We start from the raw sequence: 20,162 nt of genomic DNA, 5'->3' as shown, positions 1-20,162 counted from the left end.
GCCAGGTCATCAATACCCTTCGATGTCAATTAAATAATTTAAAGAGTAGCATCTTATGCATAATGAGAATAAAGAAAACCTTTGAAAGACTTTGAGTTGGTGATTATTAGTCTAGAAAACGTACACTACATGTGATGTGCAGGAAATATGGAAAGGGAGGAAAGAGCTTGTGGGAAAGAACAGATAAGAGCAGGGAAACTAGGGGAAATGTCTTTATAAAATCATTGGTGAGACTATCCTTTATCCTTTCCCTATTGGATATTCTTGCAACTCTTATTGAAAATTAAGAGACTGTAGGTTTTGATTCATTTCTGGGCTTTCTATTCTGTTCCATTGGTCTCTGCGTCTGCTTCTATGTCAGTACCATACTGTTTTGACTACCATTGGTTGTTTTTTGTTTTTTTTTTTAACATTTTTTATTGATTTATAATCATTTTACAATGTTGTGTCAAAATCCAGTGTAGAGCACAATTTTTCAGTTATACATGAACATATATATATTCATTGTCACATTTTTTTCTCTGGGAGCTACCGTAAGATCTTGTGTATATTTCCCTGTGCTATACAGTATAATCTTGTGTATCTATTCTAGAATTTTGAAGTCCCCCCCCTTGGCAACCACAGGTTTGTATTCTATGCTTATGAGTCTATTTCTGTTTTGTATTTATGCTTTTTTTTTAGATTCCACATATGAGCAATCTCATATGGTATTTTTCTTTCTCTTTCTGGCTTACTTCACTTAGAATGACATTCTCCAGGAGCATCCATGTTGCTGAAAATGGCGTTATATTGTCAGCTTTTATGGCTGAGTAGTATTCCATTTTATAAATATACCACTTCTTCTTTATCCAGTCATCCATTTATGGACATTTAGGCTGTCTCCATGTCTTGGCTATTGTAAATAGTGCTGCTATGAACATTGGGGTGCAGGTGTCATCCTGAAGTAGGGTTCCTTCTGGATATATGCCCAGGAGCGGGATTCCTGGGTCATATGATAAGTCTATTCCTAGTCTTTTGAGGAATCTCCATACTGTTTTCCACAGTGGCTGCACCAAACTGCATTCCCACCAGCAGTGTAGGAGGGCTCTCCTTTCTCCACAGCCTCTCCAGAATTTGTCATTTGTGGATTTTTGAATGATGGCCACTCTGACTGGTGTGAGGTGATACCTCATTGTAGTTTTGACTTGCATTTCTCTGATAATTAGTGATATTGAGCATTTTTTTTCATGTGCCTATTGATCATTTGTATGTCTTCCTTGGAGAATTGCTTGTTTAGGTCTTTTGCCCATTTTTGGATGGGCTTGTTTGGTTGTACCATTGCTGTGTAATATAATTTAAAATCAATAAGTATGAGGTCTCCGTATTCATTCTTCTTTCTCAGGATCACGTTGGCAACTAGAGCTTTTTTGTTATTCCATAAAAATTTTAGGATTGTTCGTTGTATTTGTGTAAAAAAAAAAAGTCATTATAAGTTTTATAGGGATTGTGTCCAATCTGTGTATCACTTTTTAAATTTGGAATTATTTTTTACAAAATAAAAATGGCATTTTGTTGAAATGTTTTATTAAATTTTCATAAACATTATTAGAACAAAAGTCAAAGGTAAGAAAATGCTAACAAATTTGCAATTAACTTATTTTACAGCAATGAGTTCATTCAGAAACAACTAATTTTTTTCATGATGTTCACCTAAATATCTAGACCAAGTGTCAGACAATTTAGAGGATCTTGACATTCACAAACATTAAAATCAAGTCCACAAAGAGAAATGGATATGGAAAAGGTGCTTGGTAGAGTGATAGTCAAAGGAATTGTATCTGAAACAAAAATAGGTCACCTCCCATTAACATGGTGATATCACCATCTGAGCCTGAGGAAAGGGAAGATATGATTGTGTTTTAAACTAATTCCATCTTTAAAGGGACTAGGATGGCCTGGCTAGATCCAATGGACCTGAGACTTGATGCAGGATGGAGCTCTTCACAGCTGTGCTAGAGCATGGATCTTTGCTCAAGATAATACAGGTCTTCTCACAGAGAAAAAAATGTGACAATGAATGTATATGTGTTCATGTATAACTGAAAAATTGTGCTCTATACTGGAATTTGACACAACATTGTAAAATGACTATAACTCAATAAAAAATGTTAAAAAAAAAAAAAAGATATGACAGGTCTTCTATAAAGGTAGCCATGCCAGAGCCCATTAGGGAAAAAATGACTTAAAGTATCAGAAACACCAAATACAAATACCAGAGGCCAAAAGAGGGGTGTCAGAATTAAAATTCTAATTTATCTGTTCAACATAAATTTATTTTATTAAGTGTTACATTCCAAGAATTATGAAAGCTATCCTACATTCTGGTGAGAGTGTGTAGATAGTAAAGCGTTTATACGCGCACACATACACTACATACACAGGGAGAGTTAAAATAGTTGAGAGAACAAGAGGTGCACATATCCATAAAAATCATATTCCAGAAAGAAAAAAGGAATAAGTTCAAAGGCCAGGACACAGAATATGCTTGGAATGTTAAAGAAACATAAGCAGAGGCATGCAGCTGGAGAAGAGAAAGGCAGAGTGAGCTGACAGGTAATGAGGTCAGAGTGGTGGACGAAATCAGATTCTGTAGGCCGTCTAATCCTTTATATTGGTTTTGCCTTTTCCTCTACTAACATGGGAATCCATTTAAGTAACCAGAGCACAGGCAGTATATGATCTAATTTAAATATTAAGACGACCCCCTTGGACCTTGGCTGGCACAAGGGAATAGACTACAAGGATAAGAGTGGGAGCAGAAAGAATAGTCAAGAAGCTGCCAGGATAATTATCTTATTAGATGATGATGTCTCAGAATAGAGTGGTAGAAATGCACATTATGAAGAGAGATTAGACCCTCATTACATTTTGAAGATAAATTTGGCACAATTTACTAATTTTTTCATGTTGTTTGGCAAAAAAAACCCTAAAGAATGACTCTAAGACTTTTTGAGGCTGAATAACGAGATTTTACTGAGATCGAAGAGATGGAGAGAGGAGCAGGTTTTGGTGGAGAAAATTTGATTTTGGAGATACTAAGTTTAAAAGTTAGACATATACGATATGATAGGGAGGGAGCTGTATAGATGTATCTGAATTTGAGGATAAATATCTGGCTAGAGGTACATGTTTGAGAGTTGTTAACACATTGTTGGTATATCAAGACATCATTGTGGATGATAGGATGTGTAAAGATGGGGAGAGCACTGCTGATTGAGTCCTGTGGCAGTCTAACATAAATACATCAGAGAAACAGTAAATAAACTGAGAGAGAGCAGTCACTGAATTACAATAGAACCAGCTGAAAATGGCATTTTGGAAGCTAAGGAATTAAAGTATTTCATGGAGGAGACCATGCCCAATTGTCATGTGCCTTTGATAGGTCACATAAAATGACAACTGAGAAATGATTAATGGACTTGGAAAACTGGACGTGACCTTTGACTTAAATAACAATGCATTTTCTGAATATCTAACTACAGTGGTTTCAAGCATGACTGAAGAAGGAATCTGGACGTAGCAAGAGTAGAAAACCGTTTGGAGGAGTTTTTCTGCAAAGTTGTGTGAGAAACATGTAGGTAGTTATGGATGGGATGTGTAATCGTAGGATTTAATATGAGAGATACTATATGGCATGTTCCTACTGATGGAAATGAAACAATAGGGACTGAGGTATATATTACTGAAGAGACTTGGAACAATGATTAGAACCATGTCCTTAGGTAAGTTAAATGTGTGGAAGCTAGGACACTGAATGAGCCTGGCTGTCTACGAGAAGGGGGAATTCATCCAAAGTAACCAGGACAAGAGTGTATGATATAGTGAGAAGAAGAGAGAGGTGTAGAAAGGTTACTGAGAATAGATGGACAGTGAATGGAATAGGAATTATACAGAATTCCCAGGAAGTATTTAAGGTTAGCTGAGGTATTTCTCTGGTGTTAAGCTGCTTATCCACAGGGACAGAGTTGGCCAAGAGTTGAACTGAACAAGGGTCAGTATTTTGACAGGGAGACTGGAGAGCTCTGCCAGGGACTGATTATGGTCATGGACAATGGACCGTGCCCTGCAGACACGGGGAAATGAACGTGTGTGCTGGGTCTGTGTGCGTAAAGAGGGGAGCAGCTGGAAACACGGGGCAGCTGGTGCCCCGAGCAGATCTAGTGAGTGTTCAAAAATCGCAGCAGTTAGGTTAGCAGAGGGGCTGGAAGGTACAGAGACGATGGGCGATCCCCGCCACCACCAGGGCCGCTGGGAGAAGTTTACTGTGAACGCCCTCCGGGTGGAGGGCGGAGCGGCCAGGCCAGGGCAGGGCGGGGCGGAGGGCGCAGGCGGGCCCCGGGAGGCTGGGCCAGACACCCCTGAGCTGTGCTCGACATCGGTGCTCTCTGCGGTCTCGCCGACGTCGCTGAGGGCCTGGCTGTCCCCACCGCCATCCCCAGCAGCCAGGCCCGTTTCCTCACGACAGGCCTCTCCGGGGCTTGGCAGCGAGCTGCCCTTTCTCTCCGCCTCGCTCTGGACGGAGCCCCGCACCACGTGCCCGTCCTGCGCTTTCCGCTGCAAGTGCCGCCGCGGCGCGTCGGCCACCCGCCCGGGTGAGTCCGGCTTCGCCACACGCGCGCAGTATTCCGGCTGCACCTCGCTGATCTGAAAGTTGAGGGTGTTGGAACAGAGGTGCAGAACGGCCCTGTTACTCTGATACTGGGATGTTCGCAGTTCCAAATGTATTGACGTGGGCTAAGAAGATTGAGATGGGTAGCTAAAACAGGTTAGGGGGCAAGGTCTTCAGGGGGTAAGACTTTGACGTCTAGGCTGTTGGAAAACCATATAGTAGAGGGATCTACAAGGAACTGGATGTCAAAGTCTTTAAGAAATGAGTGTAGATAATCTCTGGCTCTGTGGACAACTGGAAAGGAGAGGGTGTATTTCCTAAGAGACCCTAAATATTGAAATACACTATTGGTATACACATTGGGAAAAGGAATAATGTAACAATTTTTTAAAAAATAGCATCCATTTTCAAGGGATCTTGAAATGGCAATCAGGAACTATCCTGAGGAAATATATATTGTATTCTAGTAAATGAAAGGTGAAGATGGGCTTAAGAATATGTACCGTATATATTTTCAAGTTAAGGAAAAAAATTCTCTCAAGAAGAAATTGAATATGAAGGAAAAGTCTTAAGTGTACGAAAAAGAAATTTTTCACTAGAATGTAGAAACTGCTTTGCTCTTTATGACCCAAATTGCAGGTCTTCATAACCAAGTATCTTTTAAGATTCTTATTAAGATTCTAAGAGTCTTCTGTTGTTTTAGGTAGACTCAAAAAAAGGGAAAGGACATATGGGACTGAAAGCTTCTTTGAAATGTTCAAATATATTTTCTGAGTTCTGCATAAAGTTTTGTTACATACCTACAACTATTTTAAGAACTGTCATCAATGTAATTGATTAATGTAATTTCTATAGTCAATGCTGAATAATAGAAAAATAATAAACAGCTAATGTGTATGGATATATGTCATCATTGCAGTTGCTGCTTCCTTTTTTTCTGCTAGTGGTTGCCGCTGCATACATTCTTCAAAATATATCTAACTGTTTCCATTCCTCACTTTGTATTTATAAAAATCTCTGCTTTTAAGATGTTTTTGAACAGTCATAGCATTCATAATATATTATGGCTAGCTTAATGGAAAAACTAGCATTAGGAACTTGTTTTGAATAATTTATATGGTGTAATCTCCAAAACAAATTTATAATAAAACATAAACTAAAAATAAAATGGTTTTATTTGGCCTGAAGTAAGACCAAAAAAAAAGCTTAGACAGAAGGCTTGTAAGCTACTTAAAGTTACATAAAACAGTAAAAACATCCCCTCCTGTCTGCTGTTTATATGTCCTTACCAAAATAAGTACAGATTTTCCTTAGTTTCCTATAATTCTGTATTATTGAAATCTGTGTCAGTTTTCCATTAAACATATTAAAAATAATGGGAAGATAGATGAATTGACTGGGAGCCATTTCTTCTGCCCCAGAGTTGTTAAATCACTGAGGGTCTCAAAATACTTGAAATTCTTCCCTGTTAGCAAGATGGAATGAGTATGTGTGACTGTAAAAATAATCTGAGGAATAAATGGAGCCTCCTGCTCTAATAAACGTGCTCAAGAAAGCTGCCCCTGAAAAATGACGTTTTCTGCTTAAAGCAAATGCACTGCGGGAAATGGAACTCTTAATCTGCCCCTGAAAAATGACGTTTTCTGCTTAAAGCAAATGCACTGCGGGAAATGGAACTCTTAATCTCCAGTTGTTTCATACTTGGGCAGAAGCCCAGGACTGTAATAGACAAATCGTGAAACTTTTCATTTTATGTTTACTCTTTCAGACTGGGGAGACCCAGAGGCAGCAAGGGTTACATATACAATCATTCTATATATAATCATGTCTAATTTTAAATTTATAATGATAATAATAATAATAATAAACTGCAAGTAATTATTATTTTTTTCCTCAAGCATGATAGCATCCCTTAGCTACTGAACCAAAGGTGAGATATTTGGTATGATTTGATGGTAATTTATTAAAATAAAAACAATAACAATAATACGGCAAAGGCTCATTAAGGAGCTGGCATATGCCGGGCACTGACTTGTAAGTGCTTTAACACAGAGTATTTTGCCATCCACACCGTAACCCCACGAGATAGGTACTGTTATTGGCTGCATTTTACTAATGTGGACACTGAGATTCAGAGATTCAGAGAAATCTGTATAGTTAATCTGTATAGTTCATAATTTCTGGATATTACAACTCAACTCTGGTAATAGAACAACTCAAATCTAAAACTATGATTGTAATCACTGCATCTACTTCACTCTGTCTAAAAGACCATCAAATCAATTAAAAAAATTTCTTTGAATAGGATTACTAACTGCATGATAATAACTCTCACCTTTCCCTGATGTAGTTAGTATAATAAATTACTTCATATTGGTCCAGAAATAGAAAACTGTTTCTTACAATCTAATTTTTGATAGCTGTCTTCAGTAATGTGAGACAGTTAGAGACTCAGTTTCTTAAGCTTCTCTGCTTAGCCTACGTAAATTTTTATCTCTAACTCAGAAAAACATTTAAGTACTTTATAAATCTATTCCTATTTTTAGCCTGTTTAACTTGCTTCAAAAAATAGGACTTGAGTTTATTACTTACTATATAATCCTCTTTACTATATCTTTAAATTTATTTTAAGGAACACTTTCTTTGAATTGTGATGGTTTAACCATGGGTCTTATGTTCTAAGACTTGATAAACAAATACACATTTTTGCATTCTTTCAACAAATATTCAGTAATTGCTGTCTGAGAGCTAATTACTATGGGTTTAATAATAAGAATGCTACTACCATAATTCTTTTACCACTGCCCTCAGGTCACTAATAGTGGATTTTTCATCTTAATGATCAACCAACTTACTGGCTATATCCATTGCACACTTTTCATCATATACTCTTCCCAAAAGCCTTTGGCACTGTTGATAACTACTCACTCTTTACAAGAATTTTCATGTTAAGAATCCATGTCACTATATTCATTTTCCTTTTGCCCATCTGATGCTTCAAAATATCCATTCTGAACTGCCTCTTCTCTGTCTTTGTAATGTATTATCAAGACAATTCTAGGCATCTTCCATTCTCACTTGACTTACACTCAATGAGATGCAATCTACAGTGTGGGAAATAAATTACTTCAATACTGTGAAGTGTTAAATCTGTATCTCCTTCGTAGGGCTCTCTGGTGAATTCCAGGTCAAGTCCTCTTGGACATTTTCACTTGACGTACGAAAAGCAAATCAAATTCAATGTGCTAAGAAGTGAGCTAATCAATGTCTCCCTCCCCAAAGTAAATCTCCTCCTTTCCACACACAACTTTAACCTTTGCCCAAACCAATTCCACATCCTTTTTTCTCATTCTCCATAGGCAATTTCATCACCATGCCCAGTTGATCCTAGCACTGCGAACAAATCACCAGTCTCTTCACTGATGTCTACTTCCCCCCAAATGATGATAAACCCATTTACTATTCATTTCTTACTTCTTTCTCAATATGGCCACCCTTGTATCAAGCATTTGACGCTTTTGCTACGCTATGCTACCTGTGGTTCTTCCGTTAATTCCCACCGTCACTTTGTCTAAGCCGCCTCCTTGACACGGTGCGCTCATTTCCATTCCTCGCCGACACGTCCCACTCCTGTCTTTGCCCTTTATCCTTACAGCTTTCATTCGTACCTTCAGCCCACAGATAAGAATGTCTACCACAGGCATTCCTTTAATTTGAATACTGAATTAAATAACCCTCTCTAACTCTCTGATGAAAATTAGTTTTTCATACACGATTGCCTCTCAGACACATTAAAATTACTTTTTTGGCATTTGGGAATCCAATGTCTGTCAAGGAAAATAGACTAGTTTGCCATCAAATCTTCAGGATCTAACCTAGCAAATTTTACAAAGCAGGTTTATAAAATTAATAAATAAATTAGAAGAATAAATGAGTCTCTTTCTTCAAACAATTCACAAATGCATAGATTCTGATTTTAAATAGTCTTATAAACAGCACTGAAATTAACATGAGGATTTAACTTTTTCTCTACTGAATTTTAAATGTGAGTAGGTAAATAATTTAAACCTACCTCAGAAGTCTTTCTTTAAAAAAATTCTGAGTTATAAAACCCTTGTTTCCTTAGTGCCAGTGCCTTTATATGAACTTTTAAAGATTCTGTTATTATAGAGACTTCTCATTTCACAAAAGCATGTCCATTTCCAAGAGCACACAATTAATCAGTTTCCTTACTTCCAACTCAATCCTTAAATTTTCTTTTTAGGAATGAATATTTACTCTCATCTTGATTACTCACTATGTATACACATATTATTATTATGATTTTTGGTGACTTGAGAGTAAAAATTTTAGATAAAATTGTAGACAAAACTTAAGAAAAGAAATGCTCACAAAGGGCAGTTTTGTGTCAAATATTTAGAAGAAATCTTGTTTCTTTTTTTTTTCTGAATAAAATAATGCCTCACTTTTTTGATGTAAAAGAAACACAATTATATGTGAATACATCACATTACATAAAAAATGTCTTTACTCTCTGGATTTAAATATTTCCAGTTCATTAAAAATAAAAATATTGTTATAAATGTTCTTATAATAGTATTTCATAAATGCTTGTGGTTATTGGATTTAATAAAACATGATATAGAATACATAGCAAAGTTGATAGCAATAAAAAAGAGTATTTTACTTTCTGATACATGAAAACAGGTGTAACACAAATGCTGTCTTAAGGATGCACCATTCTGAACATCTCTAACCTAAAAGCCAGCGTGTAACAAATACTCATGTCACCAAATGTTAGCAGTGCCTGTGCAGTTGGAGATATTGGGCTTCACTCTTGACCAAAAATGTAGAAAAGGAAGAGTCATAATTGTGGAACATAAAGTTCCCACCTCAGTTGGAAAACCAGAAGTTTCTACTGCTATAGTATAGCAGTATTTTTTATTTTGAGCATTTTTTTTATATTTTATAAACAAGTTTCACTCAAGAAAGAAAAGTTTTCACGAGGGTCAGTTAGAAGATAGCAAGTACAGTGCAATGAAAAGGGTGATCTGGTAAAGCCTGACAGACATGGATTTCTGTGTCTGCCTTTCCACAGACTAGTTATGTGACCTTGACCAAATTATATAACTTCCCTAAGCCTCCATGTCCTGCAATATAAAATGAGAGTAAGTTGCCTACTTCCACTATGATGTGAGAATTCAACTAGGTAATATGTTTGTATTAGGAGTCTTAACATAAAATGGGCATTTTAATGAGTCTCTGTTTCTTCTTTCCCTCTCAATTGTCTGGATTTTAAATTCTAAATGGGTGAATAGATTTATTTTGATTTTGTCTTCTAGAGAAGCAACTACCTTTTATTAATTGTAGAATTATAATAATCATCAAATAAGATAGCTGATAAAAATAATTGGTAACAACTTAAGTAATCAGGGACTACTTTTTAATTATATCCATTTACTTCCTAATTTTTATTTTTATCATTGCTTTTGATACATACTTCTTAGTTCATGACACACTATTAACATAGTGTTCTTATGGGCACTGTCTTATTTTATTCTTTTCCTTTCTTCTTAATCCCTAATAGCAATCTCTAAGCAGTAATAAGCAATAGTAATAACAGTAGTAAGTATCCATTTACTGTGAATTCATATATATACATATATATATACACACGTTATATGTATAATGTGTATATAATGTTTATGTGACTATAAAGCATATAATGGATATAAATATGTGTGTATATATAAATATATATCACTCAAATATAAACATTCATGACTGTAGTGTGTATGTATGTGTGTGTGTGTTTAATTTACATACATTCTTGGTGCTATGTTACATAAGTCCAATTAATTGTTTCTTTTCTGACCCTTCTCCACCATTTATTCATCCATTGTATTATTTAATTGCCTATTTTTATCAGTATAGATATTTGCAGATACTCATTTTAGTCACTGAATAATAATCCAATACAATTGCCATTTCTTTGGGCTTAGATTTGGCCACCGGGAGCTCACTGTATCTGGCTCCCGTGTCCTTGATTGCTTGTGGTGTTCCATGCCCAATTTTTTTTTAAAGTAAACTCTTGCTTTCTGGTATTACAAGATGCTCTGTGCTCATCTTGTAATTTCCCTGCCTCAGCCCTTAAGTCATCCATTTCTCTAAGGGCGCACATGTCCTTTTATTGGAGAACTACCTGTATTTAAATGCAAAGAACCAGGTGCTGGCATGCTTGCTGCCATCAGGAGGCCAGGTGGTCTCTAGGTCCTTTCAGCACATGCACCTAGGAAATCTACGTGTAGATACTAAACCACCGATACATACAACTCAATGTGGATTTCTCTGTCTATCCATATGCATGAATTCTAAAGTCAATGTGAATTTGCACAGCTATGGCTGACTCTGATTCAGCATCACACGGGTCATTCAAGTCTTCTTTCTTATATTCTAGTTATTTCTCTGACAATGTAAAACCTCTTGTCTTCTGTCATCTAAAATTTATTAACTTGTTCTTTTTAGAATTTGAGTGTATGGGGATCGGAGGATAGAACAAAGAAAATTACATGCTTTCTTTTTTTTAAAGTTTGATATCAAATTATTTCATATTGTATATACATTTTAGACTAGGACTGTTCAACTGTGAATGAAGTTTTGGCTCTGTTAGCCCAGCCATTGCTTCTTTCCACTCAGGTCTAGAATTCCAAGGGCTTCTCTTTTTGTTGTAAACATTATGAACTGCAGACCCAACATTTCTTTGAAAAGTTGTCTCTTCAGCAACGCATTGGTTCCTTGACCTCATTATTCTTCCTGCTTCCCATCCGGACTTCAAACATTTGACCTTTGCAGTGTCCAAGGACTCTGCCACCAGCCATGGCACCTGCTGTCAGCCTCTGGAGGTGAAACCCTCTCTGGACCCCCCATCTGAATCCTTCTCTAGATCTTGGGATCCAAGGTCGGATCTTCTGGACAAATGACCCTGACTTCAGCAGTGCTGGTGCTTCTGAGTGTGGGCGGAGCATCTCCAACATGCAGAGAACACAGCACACAGGCCACCCTTTGTTCCAGAAACTCTGGAAAACAAGAAAGAACTGCTTTTTTTTTTTTTAATGAGGGCATAATGAGCAAAATACTATATTCAGATACCAGAAATTCTGTCTTACACCACCTTTCTTTGTCTGCCTCCAGCAACCCAACATGTGTGGTTTGTTACCAGTTTGGAGGTTCCTGCTTTTCTTTGCTCAAGGATCCTCACTGTTCACAAAATGTATGGTTTCCTACTGGTATGTGCGTATGAATAAAATTATTTGATATTAAATTTTTAAAATGCAAATATGTACATACAATTGTACATTGTACAGTTTGTACATACAGCACATGTACGTGTAATTGTTTTTTACCTATCAGACTTATTCTGCAAACTTGCTAAACTCACTTATTATTTCAAGATACTGTGTCGATGCCATAGTATTTTCTTCAACTATCAGGTCACCTGAAAACAGAAACAGTGCTAACATAGAGGATTTAATTATTTCCTATGAATCTGAATAATATTTTACCTTAATTGCACTGACTAGGTCTCCACTGCAACGGTGAACAGACGTGGGGAGAGCGAACATCCTTGCCTCGTCCCTGAGTTTAGGGAGAGATACTAACTCTTTCACTACTAAGTATGGTGACAGTTATGAATTATTTTGTAAATGCTCTTTATCAGGTTGAGAGATAGTCCTTCTACTTGTTGGGAAATTTCATGAAGAATTGATGTTAGATTCTTGACAAATGTTTTTTCCTGCATCTATATACATAAACACATTTTTCACTTTTATTCTGTTAGTGGGATGAATACATTGATTTTTAAATGTCAAAATGACTGAATTACTAGGATAAGTCCCTCTTGATCATGATGTATTAGCTACATGTAGTTGGGTATGATTTTTCAAAATTGCATTTGTAATTTTGCATATATGTTCACGTGGTATTATTTTGTCATCTTTTCTTTAGTTTTATAATAAGGGCATCTCATTAATGGGGAAAGTATTTCTCCTTTTTAATTTTATGAAAAAATTGTGTAGAATTGTACTGAGTTCTATTATTTATTCTTTTAAAGTTTGGTAAAATTTATCAGTAAAGCCATTTGGACATGGAACTTTATTTGTAGGAATGTCTTTAAATTATCCAGTTTCCTGAATAGTTATATGGCTACAAAAGTTATCTATTTCTTTTAAAATAGCTTTATTAATATGTGACATATCATAAAACTTACATGTTATCATTTATTGTATACTGTAAAAAGTTACAAACATGTATGTATGTATATATATGTAGTCAACACATAATGAAGATATTATAACCCCAAAGAGTTTTGGTTTTTTTTTATGCTGATGATGTTTTTTAAGCTTGCACCTTCTCTAGAAAGTAACCCACATCTTCCCTGGAGCGTGCTGCACACCTCTTGTTCCTACCTGTATCAGATTACTCACATCTTTTCTTACACTTTGCTGTCTTACTCTCCAGCCTACTGGTCCAGATTTCAGTGGACCCTCTATTGGGAAATGCCAGTCTCAAATTCCAACTCCAGGTAAGTCTTTTCATGCTCTCTTGTTGCAAGAACAGGAATCACAAAGCTGAGAAGTCAATTAATTATTGATTTACTGTCACGATGATCAGAAGCATCTCTCCAGCTTCCACCTATTGATTCCTCTGACTTCAAAAGAAGCAGCATCATAGTCTGTCCACTGAGTCAGAATATGGATCTCCTGCTGCAAGAGAGAAACACAAGCTCATAAGGTTTTATTTTTGATCTGTTACCATAGCCAAGTCCTATATGAGTAATTATATCTTTCTGTGTGATCAACTGTTTATCAATGATGGGGTATACATTCAGCTATGAAATGACTTCCTTGCTTGGAAGCAAAGCTGTAAGAAATGACATATCTTAGAATGAGGGTTTTTTTTTAGTAATTCAGTGGTTAACATTGCATGGGAAGCATGGCAAGTAAGGGAAGGCAAATCATACCCAAAACAAGAATCTATTCTGAGGCGAACATGTTATTATTTCCTCCAAGACAGAAGACACTAAATGAATTCAGCACAGTCAAGCGGCTGGCTGTCTCCTGTCTTTTCCCTCCACCTTGGTTATGACGCCCTTTCGGTATTCACATTGGTTTCTGCTGCTGGCAGAGTGGACAAGCAGTAGTGATGGTAATCGGATCAGCTGTGGCCAGGATGGTCCACCTGTTTGATTTCATGCAACTACTAAATATCTGTTACCAACACCTACTGGTTTCATGGAGTCACCATGACACTTTGCTGGATGCAGCCCAAACTCCATTTACCACCTAAACCCTATAAGTCCCTGCTCTATGGCCGAGGGAATAACATTCTCTAAAGTCAGCATCCAACAATCACTGGACTTGTTGACAACTATTGGTTGACATGGAATGAAACTTGGGTAAATGGTTGTCTACCCTTTGGAGAAGGCCAGGAAGAAGATTTTTGTGATATTTCAGGGGATTTCCCCAAGAAGATCAAAAGGCTTCATTCAAGGAGCTTTGCATGTATTAACCAACTCAAGCATGGAGATGTTCATGAGGCACCAAAATTATCATGCTAATTATTTTCTGTTAGCCACAACTATAGCTTGGGTATGTGTGTGTGTGTGTGTGTGCACGCTATTGTCTGTGTTTTGGGGACATTTGAGAGTTGTCTACAAAATCAGGGACATCATGAGCAGTTTGCTACCTTCAGATTGCCCTCCACGTCAGAGCACTGTCATCATTGCATTGACCTTGCTGTCTGTGACAATGCCTGTCACTGCTGGTACTAAGGGGCTGAAACTTTGCCTCTGCAAGCTGGGATCTCACAAGCACTGAAATCAGAGAGACTCTTTTAACAGTAATATCTCCTATATTTATCTCAGGACTTTATAGAAAAGTGACTATAATTCTTCTTTTGTTAAATAAACTGTTTGGAATAATTTTAGACTTCCAGAAGAATTGGGAAGAACAGAGTCCTTGCGTCCTCCATACAGGTTTCCTGTCATTATTATCTTACATTATATTATATATTTTCATAATAACTGAACCAGTATTGATACATTATTATTAACCAAAGTGCACACTTTATTTAGATTTCTTTAGTTTCATGGAATGTGATTCCTTTTCTGTCCCAGGGCCCCATCAAGGAAACCACATTATGTTTAGTCCTCACGTATTCTTGGCTCTCATGGTGCTGAGAGTTACCAAAGTGCTTTTCAAGGTTATTGAGACTGCTCAAAACGAGCCCCTCCCCTACCCTTCGGAGCAGCCCCTCAGAGCCACCTGAGGGGCTGTCAGCCCGGCTCGAGTCCTCCCACCAAGTGAAACATAACTTTCAAAACAAACAAACAAAAAGAAACTACTCAAAATATCTGTATACATATTAACCACTATTAAGGGAGAGTCTTTTGACCTCTGTAATGGACATAATTAATGAATAGGTTAATAAATTGGCTTCACTCTCCCTTGGTTCAGTATAGACCAAGGCTGAGTTTGTGCTTTAATCAACCAACCAAGTAAACTACTGGAACCATCCCCTGTTAATCAGGCTAGCACGATACGTGGAAATTCATCTGTAAGTGCCCTCATACTGATAAATCCACCTGTTCTTATATTCTGTTTCTCTCCGCTTTGTGCAATATTCACAGACTCAACTCTTGTACATATTGCCTAGATTTTTGCCCATATAAATGGGAAATGTGAAGTTGCTTTGATATTCAAACTTTCCCCTGACATTGACTTTATATGGTTCATAGAGGGACACTAGGATCTGGGCTGGTGATGACTTTGTTGCAATGAGGCCTGAGGGAAGTTGACATTTTCTTGTAAGACATGTCAGTGAAGGTTTAGGCAAGGAAGCAAGATCAGTATGAGCATTATAGAATACGGATCCTTTATGGGAATAATATCTTGCACAAATGCGGAAGAAGATAAGGAAGTAAAGGTCTGCGAGGGAAGGCGAAGGATGAGGGTAATTTACTCACCAGCCCTCCTGTTTCCAGGCATGTCAGAGAAGGACCCTGAAGGAGAAATGATGGACTCGTGAGTGGAAGCCCATGGCCCTGAGCTGTACAGTAGAGTTACTGCTGATCAGCAAGGACAGCAGTGAAAGGAGGACAATTAGACGTAGACTGTTGTAGACAGAGGACAAATGACCGTCCACTGGAACTTCTGCATCTGTCTGTCTTCAGGGAGAGAACAAAGACCAGCTGGAATCTGGTAGCATCTTCATATCTGTCTCTCATCACCTCTGACCATCATGGCTTTCAGAGAATAATATCTACTATTACTCACTCCTGCTTTCCAAATCTCTTGCAAATTTCTGTTCTAATAAATTCTAACCTAGAAGGATGTAATAAAGGGGCTTCTGGGAATTTTAGTTCTATCGTAAGCAAGTCTTCATAGCATTAAACCATCACAAATTCCACTTCAGCACATCACATGAACTTGAGCTGTATCTGAAAAACAGATCTGCAAGCTCTGAAGTAGACTATCAGAATATTTTAGGACTGCATTCAAATGTCCATGGCTTTCTGATTCTGAATCAAGCTGACAATTAACAGTTTGAGCCTAACATCTTTGCTTTAAATCCTCTACTGTAGCTAGAAGCAAGCAGCCCACTCCACAGTTCTTATATCCCTTGGCTCCACTGCACCAGCCCCTTTGTTCAGCAAAGCTTGCCTTCAGTATACTTTATGCAGGAAACTATAGGAGTTAATTTAATAGTTTTGTCCCTGAGTGTCCTGAACTTCCAAAGTACCTTTTTCTAGGATTCATGGATTCTCACACCCTTCAAACAACCCAGGAAAAAATACTTTTCTTGGAATCTCTTATGGTGACCCACTTCCAGATTCTAATTATTTCATTAACAGGCATTTTTGGTTTACAGGCAACATGACTATATATGGCAGTTTAAGCATGAGGAAATATTTTGCTGTATATATGGCTCAAAGCATCATTAAGAACATTAAAAAAGGAGACTCAATATATGTATGTATACATATGGTCAGGGCATTGTGCCTTGTTACACCAGAAATGGACACATTGTAACTGACTATACTTCAATTAAAAAAAATAAATAAATTTTTAAAAAGGAGACTCTAGGCAAGCTTCTAGAGATGACTCACAAAATCACACCATAAAGGTGGAGAGAGAAGACAGCTTCTGCCTCTCACCGTCTAGAAACTGCTGAGTCAAGTTACCACCTCGCAGAGCCACATCACCGCTACATGATCTACACCATCAGTAAGGATGCTTCACACCCCCGAGTAACTCAGCGCTGAATCAAAGTCTCACAGAACTGGATTCATTGTCAGAATTAAACCGAGTACCCTTTCTGAACAGGAGACATCAGAAATGGAGATGTTCCTTTTGCAATCTCTTCAATTCTTGCCAGAAGGAATTTCAATTCAATTTCAAGTCCTGCCAGAAGGTAGTTTGGGGTGCATGCTGGGCGATCCACCCCCAGGAGTTGCTAAACTAGGCTTAGCCAACCAAATACATCTGCTTGGAGTCCTGATCAAGTGATGCAAATAAGCAGAGCAAGGACCGATTCCTTTTTGGATACAGCGGTAGCAGCATGCTTTTTTTTTTTCTTTTTTTTTTTTGGCTCAGCACTACTGGCAAACTGGCAATGCAGAGCCAAGAGTCCCAGTGTGAGCTGTAGTTTTCAGGGATCAGCTGCAGCTTCAGTCAGCAGTGTTCTCACCACCCTAACGTGCAGCCTCATTTGGCTGAGACTCTGGCTCCTTTTTGTGACTCTTATTTTCCAAAATTTGTTCTTCAGGCTTCCTTAGAATTTTTTAAGCTACATAGTATTTTATTATTATTGTTAAATTGCTTTTACTGTTTAAATCAGATAAGGTTTCTGTTGCTTGCAAGCAAGTGATGTGAGTGTTACAAACTGTATATTTTTGTCCTTTCCTAAATGCTGTAGAAACCATCATCAGTAGGAAAAAATGATAGCTAACGTTCTCTGCACACAGATTTTTGTCAGGAGAGTGGGTTAGTAAAGCCACCAAAGACAAGCGTTTTAAAACACATGACTATTATTTTGTAGATATTTCATTGATACATGTTATGTATTATTTATCATGTAGATTTTAGATCATATTTATGATTCTCTTAAGTTGTCACTGCGTGTACATTTTGTACTGGTGTTGTTCCTACACGTTAAGACTCATGTATCATTTACTATAAAGTAAGCAGATGTTTTCTCAGAACGTTTAAAAGGGAGTAAGAGTCATACAATGCATGACTGTAAGTAAAATGAGGAGGGTCTGATAAGTCAGTTACATCATACTGGTTTCAAATTTCCAATCTTTGTGTTATACAGGCAATTGGCTGATCTTTAAAACATTCTCTCAAAAATTCGATGATAACATGTAATTTTAATAACTTAAATGATTATTCATTAAAGTGAGCTTCAAAAATTACAAAGTGGTGTGTATCAGTCCTATTATGTATATGCTATGGCTCGGGAAATATACTTCTGTATCATTATTTTATTAGAGATAGTTTGTTTAAAATGGGAACTTACTGATTTCCTGAAAGCAACTGGCCAAAAGCTGACTGGGCGCTTGTCCAAGCTTCGCCTGTCTCCTCTGAAATCTGTTTTCCCTCCTTGCTGGCCTGCGTGGTGCCAGGAGCCGACTGGTTCCCACTGGCTGCTGCTCTTGGGCTGTTCTGTCAACGGGCTTGCAGCTGAGCTCAGCCAGCGCCTTCGAAACTGGAGGGCAGGAGAAAGGTCAAAATGAGTTTTACCTCCTCTCTCTCCCTCTGTGTCTCTTTGTGTGTGTCTCTGTCTCTATCCCTATCATCTTTGTCTCTGTCTCTCACTTCTTGCCCTTGAACATCAACTCTGGCAGCTTCCAGATTTCCTCCTTTGATTCTGGACAAATTTCATGTTGTGTAAATCTTTCAATAACAATTTTATGGCCACTTTTCACACACACAAAGTCAGTTCACTTGGTAAATTTAACACTAGTAAATATAATAATTTTCAACGTCCTTTATATAAATGCTTTTATTTAATATTTTATTTTTTATTATATCTAAGCATTTTGGTTCCAGTAAAGGAATATATAAATGTCTGGAACTTTTGATGAATATTTCATGGACATTATTTTCTTTGGGGAAAATATACTCGGCTGACTATTAAATAATAGAATTGCAAAATGCTTTCCACAATGATGATTAGTATCCTCTAGAGAGCAGTGTCACCATTGTATCATAACTAATCACTGAAGTGTAGGAAGGCTGAAATTCTCTTAAGGTTGAGCAATTCTTCCTTACAGTGAGAATACCATTTAGTGCAAATGCAGCTAAACATAACACCACTTAAATGTGTTAAACTAAAATTTATAACTAAACTTTATGTGTGGATTCAGGTCCAAATTGTTCCTTATTTCTAAAGCAAAATCTAGAGTCATTCAAGAGGAAACATTTTCTAGAGTCATTTTACAGTTCAAACCAAAATGCCAGCCAACCTGGACACTTACCTGGAGGCTTTAGGGAAGAAGCCACATGTAGGGTTTTTCAGGTTTTTGGTAGAATTCAATTCCACGTGACTATAAGACTGAAGGCTCCTTTATTTGACCAGGGAACCCACAATTGGTCAAGGGTCGTTCTTAGCTTCTTGAAGCCCACTGCTCCCCTTGACTATGGCCTCTGGCATCTTTACAACCAGCCAGGGTGCATCGGATTTCTCTGACTTCCATCTTTCCACATCTCTTTAACTCCCTCTCTCTTCAGAGCCTAGAGACAGTTCTGCTCCTAAGCGCTCCTGTGAATACACCGGGCCTATCAGAATAATCTAGGACAATCTCCCTACTATGTTAAGGTCTACTCATGAGTAAATTCAATGACATCTGCAGAACCCCTTTTGCTAGCACTGTAACTTATTCACAGGTACGAAACTAGGGGGCAAAAGTCATGGGGGCCAAAATCCTGCCTACCACATATATAGCTTAGAGAAAAAAAGTATTAAAACAGTAAGATAGACAAATACCAGGAAATTTTTTTAAAAACAGTTAATATAATGGATTCTTTGATTAAATGGGAGAATCTTTGAAGGATTTAATATGTGATTATACAGTATATTCTAAGAGCTATTTGCTAAAGAAGCATCTATAATATCTATTTTACTATAGAACCTTGTTTTTCACAAGTACATTTAAGAACATTTCTATGGCATTCAATTTTAGAACACTGGTTTCTGAATCCTGTATATGAAATGTATGTGCTAAATTCTTAAATACAATATGTGTGTAAAATAGAAAAATCCCTTAAAGAAAGCATTGGCCATGTTTAAATAGTATTTATTTAGTTCAAGAACCTAAGGATGATTCATTTTGGTTGCAATATCAACATATTACAGGATAGCACTAGAACAAATGATTTCAACAGATGCTAAAAAGACTTTCAATCAAATCCAGTACCCACACTTAAAGAAATTCTCTTAAAATAATAAAGCA

At 37.2% G+C, this 20,162-nt stretch overlaps 1 long non-coding RNA gene across 1 annotated transcript; it reads right to left on the bottom strand.

Moving 5' to 3' along the window:
• Positions 1-11,183: 11,183 nt before the first annotated feature.
• Positions 11,184-18,464, bottom strand: LOC135322968 (uncharacterized). The gene is made up of 4 exons (XR_010384023.1): positions 18,227-18,464; positions 15,672-15,707; positions 13,132-13,410; positions 11,184-11,724 (listed from the first exon to the last, which is right to left on the bottom strand). It is a non-coding gene; the product is annotated as an uncharacterized LOC135322968 (long non-coding RNA).
• Positions 18,465-20,162: the final 1,698 nt, after the last annotated feature.

The sequence above is a fragment of the Camelus dromedarius genome, chromosome 15 (assembly GCF_036321535.1).
Source record: "Camelus dromedarius isolate mCamDro1 chromosome 15, mCamDro1.pat, whole genome shotgun sequence".
NCBI classification, from domain to species: domain Eukaryota; kingdom Metazoa; phylum Chordata; class Mammalia; order Artiodactyla; family Camelidae; genus Camelus; species Camelus dromedarius.
The sequence above is the reverse complement of the archived record's forward strand: the minus strand, read 5'-3'. Positions and strand labels throughout refer to the sequence as shown.